Genomic DNA, 5,378 nt, shown 5'->3' on the forward strand with positions numbered 1-5,378 from the left:
CTATTTTGAGTGTATGTTGTTTACATTTCTTGTCTAATAGCAGTCTTGCAAATGCCTCATCAGCCTTCCGTATTACCAAAAAAATGATCCAGTTTCTCTGCAAAAGGAGAACTTAGAAAGTTATCGAACACCTGAATTGTTACTGCTGTTAATGAATTCCCCATGTCTATTAATAGACTCATATGGGTTTGAATTTCCTTTGTTCCTAGCTTATTCTAAACATTTCCTACTGTTGCTCTTTAATGCCGCCAGCCACAAATACTTTCCCTAATAGCTTGTTTCTTCTATTCGTACCCTTCACAAATTACCGCATGTCTTAATCCAAGCCGACCTCTCATCCTCCCGTAGGGATTCACGACTCAAGAGTCCTCTTTGATCCACCTCTCGGAAAGAAACGCTGTTCCCCAGGACATAACAAGCTGCTACGGATGGGTCATTTGCGCTACCGCTGCTGGCGTGCAGGCTCCCAGCCAGGCAGCCTGGGGTGAGTCAATCATTCGGTCTGCAGGGAAGGGGCAGGGGGTGAGCTGCCTTGTGTCGCGTGGGAGTGAGCAGCACGGACATGAAAGAGCCGGGGCACGGTCGCTTGCTGCTCAGTGGCCTGTGTCCGTGCTTTCACTCGTGCCAAGAGAGCGGAGGGATCCTTCCCGATGCTCGCAGATGCAGCTGGATGTGGGAGAATATAAATCACGTCTGCAGGTCCTGTTCTCCGATGCCTGGCATGCAGGGGTAACACTAAGCGGGTCAGAGCTGGATGAAAATTTTCATCAGTTTTCTCTTGCACAGAAAAAGAAAAAAAAAGACCTTTTTCCCCACGTCTGAACTTTGAAACTGATTGTTTGAGGTATTTAATTTAGTAGGGAAAGTTCTCATGTTCAATCCTCCTGTTGCACTTCCTCCCTTCTTTCCTTTTGCCATTTTTCCCAACAAAACGCTTGCTTTGCTTTTCAAATTGTAAAAAATTTCAAGCAAAAGATTTTTCTTTTTGGAATCATAATAAACTATTGGAATGAGGAAATAGCTCAGTTTATTGATTCAGTTTGGTTCATCTTTTCTTAAACTGCCTGTTGCATTTCTGGGATGGCTTTGATTCAGGGTCAACTTGGACTCCTTGAACTAGGATCAATATAAAATGTTATTATTTATATGTCTCGCTATTTGTTTGCTCTTACTGCTCTTCGATACATACATATCAATTTGAGATCATAAATTTATTTTTTTTTTCCCTGCTTTTCCAGTGAAACAGGACGGGATTCCAGCTGTTGCCCTCCTCCAATGTTGTGAGCATTCTGAGTATCTGAAAAAAAGTTTCTCCAGGAAGTCCCCATCTCTGTTCAAATTTTCTGACCAAATTTCCACCCCCTCAAAATCTGGCCAGTAGCTTGCAGCTCCTTCAAAGCCACAGACTCATAGACTGCTGGCCGGGACCACCTTCCCAGTGGGCATGGCACCTTTCTAGCCCCTTTAGAATAGAATATCCCTTTAGAATACAAGCAATTATTAATTATTTTATGCTAATTTAAAGAATACATAATCAACAACCCAGAACATAGAGTCCACAGTGACTGAAGGTTGTATGCATCTTTTTGGGAAGATTTCTTTGTGAATCTGGTGTGAGTTCATCTAAGCACTGCTCCAGCTCAGCTGGTTGTCCTTGGAAAATCTGTCCTTTTGTACCAAGGAGGGTGCAAGATCAATGGCATTGACTATTTTCAAGTTGACACTCTGGAAAGCCTAAACCCGGGACTCACAGGAGAATTAGCTGGGAAGCTGTCTGAGTCACGAATCGTGAGATTTAGCAAGTCTTGAAAGCTTGGAAAATCCCGAGGGCCTGGGGGATGACAAAATTGTCATGATGGCTTGAGAAAGGAAGCCACGAGCCCAGATCAAATGGTGGGAAGGATAATTGACTTTCTACAGCTAAGTGTTGGCTAGACAATGTAATTAATGGCTTTTGGCATGGGAAGTAGGTCTTGCTGGACAAACTCATGGTCTTTGCTGTGGGAGACTGGTGCTGGTGAAAACATCCACACTGGACCAGGCCATGTCTGAGCAGTTTTAAGCAGGCACCTTGGCAGCACCACGTTATAGGCAGACTGAATACAAGTCAGTGTGGAAATGGCACTACCAAGGAAATCACTTAAACACTCTAAACTAGCAATGTAAATGAGGGTTAACAGGCCTCATCAGCTGTCTCTGGCTTCATGACAGAGCTCCCTACCAACACCAGCGACTTGAGATGAAGGGGAGATGCTGTTCCTACTGGGACTAGAACTTAGAAACATGGAGCTATGGAGTAATTTTATTAAAGATGTAGATGACAATCATAAAATCTACGGTAATGTGTGCAGATGAGAAAAGGACTGAGCAGGACAGGTTACTGCTGCAAAACCATCAGGATCATTAAAAAGTCCCAGTCCAGCCGCTGTATTTGAAGAGCCATCCACAAAACCGCACCTGAGAGGCAGGAAAACATGTTCGCCAGGATGAGAGACTGTCTCACAAAGCATCATTCAGGGCAGCTTCAGAGTAATTCTGTGCATCCGCCTGACATCGGGTGTATAAAAGGGGAATAGCAAGAAGTCAGGAGTGACCTAGATCCTTCACATGGCATTGGAAAAGCTATTACAGGAACACCGCTGCAGCTCTGCTGTCAGCCTCTGATGAAGCCTGTAGGAGCACAAAAGACGGTTGGAAGAAAAGCTATAAAAGTCTTCTGAGGGCTGGAAAACATCCTTCTGACTTGAGGTCAAGGAGCTCTTCATGCGTGGCACAGAAAGATGAAAGATCTTCACCATGGCGTGCCCTTCTCGCAGGGCAGCAGCTGGATGGTGCAATGAGATGGAGGGGCTGGGAATGGAAATGGGGGTGATGCAGAGCGGGAAGAGCTGCCAGTGCCTGCGGTGGCCTGACCAGGGCCAGGGAAATCAGGCGTCTCCCTGTGGGCAGTGCTTTGAGCACTTTTTTATTATATTTAAATATCACGCTCTGAGCTTCTCTTTTTATCTGCAGAAAGACTTGTTGTGCCTTTCTGGGTTTTCCTTTCTCCAAATTATTGCAGCCCTGTCCGGCCTGGAGATGGAGCATAGTGGACCCTGCTTTCACCTACGATGGAGAGTCTCTGCTGGCCCTGACCGATGTCTTTTAATCAAGCACAAACCCAGGGAGGAATCTGCTCCTCAGGCTGGCAGAGGCCTGAGGGGTTTCCATCTTACTTGAAGCACGTGGTTTGCCATGCTGACTTGGGGATCGTCATGGCAGATCCCACCCGATCCACTGGCCCTGCTGGTCCCTTTCTGCTGGCAGCTGGGTCTTACAGGATTGAAATATTTAGCCTCACTACAGCCTCTGGGCTCAATAGAGAGTATTTGGATGAGGCTATGACCTAGGACAGATAAAAGTTGCAATAAGTGGTCTCTAATGGTTACTTTTGGCTTTAACTTTTGCAGCCCCTCTCTGGGTAGAAAGAGCTGCTCAGCCCATTCATCTCTTCCAAATTAAAATTATTTGCTGTTTGCATGTGAAGAGCCACTCCTAGGCCGACAGATCTCAGCTGCTTTCGCTCGCCCTGTGCCTGGCTGCTGCCGTGCCATGACCTGGTGAGGGTAAATACCGTAATTAGTGGTGGTGGGAAAGCAGGGGCCGGCCCTCGGTCCTTCCCATGGGGCTGGCAGCGCTCTGCATTCCCCTGTTTCGGGGAAGCCCTTGCTGCAAGCTACTTGCTCCAGCAGCATCAACCGCGGTGCTGCACAGCTGCCCACTGTGCTGCCGCGGGCGATGATTCCTGCCAAGCTTGCCCGCTCACTGGATCAATATTTGGCAGCCATTTCTAGCCTGCATTTGCCTTTTTTCTCATCGCCACTTGCAGCAGATCCTTGAATGCATGCTCTGCTCAAAGCTGGTTGGAAAAATCATTTTGGGGAATTAATTTGTGCGAGTTGTTCATTCCGATTATTGACAGGCGGCTGGGCTCTGTGGGGACACAGCTTCCAAAGCAGGCGGGCGCCGGGGGCCACAGGGAGCTCCTGGGGCTGGACTTGTAAGGGCATTTTCCAAGGCATCACTTTGTTTTCCTACAGATAAGTCACTTGCTTATTTATTGCTCATCAGTACATATAAGAATACAGAGATTGCATTAAAGAAAGGGGGAGGTGTTCCTGGCCAATCCTCCTGGTAAATGCCTACAGGGATATTTTAGGACATGAACTTGGAAATCAGGTTGTTCAATATGGAAATAGAACTGTTTTGCTTTCAAAATTACTTTTCCTACGTAATGTCTTAGCTCTCCTCGGGACGTTGCTTATAATCCCTGCCAGCATGCTTAGGAGACGCGCGTGAGGTTGGTTTTTTTTCCCCAGGGTTTATGCAGGATCCGCGCCTGCCCAAACGACGCACCAGACGATCCCAGCCTGCCCACGAAGGGCTTCGCTGTGCGTGGACGTCGAACAGGCGGTTGTTTCCTATCGCCTACACTCCGGCTTCAGGATTTTAGTCTCCTGTGCTTACCCTCACCTCGAGGATCGCCGGGGCCTGCGCCGGGGTCTTGGGGCAAAGCGCTGCCATTGCGACGGCGGGAAACGGGGTGAAACCCCGCGGCTTCGGGGGGCTGCGGGCGGCAGAGGGGCAGAAGCGAGACCGAGGCGGGTGGCGAGGTGCAGGAAGGGAGAGGGGGGCTCCTGCTGCAGCGCTGGGCTCAGACTGAGGGGCGGGACGTGCCCGCTGCCCCCCGGTGCCCCCGCGTGCAGAGAAGCGCGGCGCCAGGCACGGACGCCAGGGGGCGCCGCTCCGAGGGGAGCTGCCTGCACCTGCCCTGCCTGCACCTGCCCTGCCTGCACCTGCCCTGGCTGCAGCACCGGGCACTGCCTGCACCTGCCCTGCCTGCACCTGCCCTGCCTGCACATGCCCTGGCTGCAGCACCGGGCACTGCCTGCACCTGCCCTGCCTGCACCTGCCCTGCCTGCAGCGCCGGGCACTGCCTGCACCTGCCCTGCCTGCACCTGCCCTGCCTGCAGCACCGGGCACTGCCTGCACCTGCCCTGCCTGCAGCACTGAGCACTGCCGGGTGACCTGAGAACTACATGTGCCTGCTCTGCCTGCACCTCCTGCCACTGCCTGCAGTGCTGGGCGCTGCCTGCACCTGCCCTGCCTCCAGCTCCTGGCACTGACTGCAGTCCTGGGCACTGCCTGAAACTTCCCTGCCTACAGTACCGGGTACTGCCTGCACCTGTCCTGCGTGCAGCACTGAGCACTGCCTGGTGAAGTGAGAATTGCCTGCACTTGCCTTTTCTTCAGCACCGGGTGCTGCCTGCAGTCCTTGGCATTGCCTGCTTCTGCCCTGCCTCCAGCTCCTGGCACTGCCTGCAGCCCTGGGAACTGCC

The sequence above is a fragment of the Ciconia boyciana genome, chromosome 21 (assembly GCF_034638445.1).
Source record: "Ciconia boyciana chromosome 21, ASM3463844v1, whole genome shotgun sequence".
NCBI classification, from domain to species: domain Eukaryota; kingdom Metazoa; phylum Chordata; class Aves; order Ciconiiformes; family Ciconiidae; genus Ciconia; species Ciconia boyciana.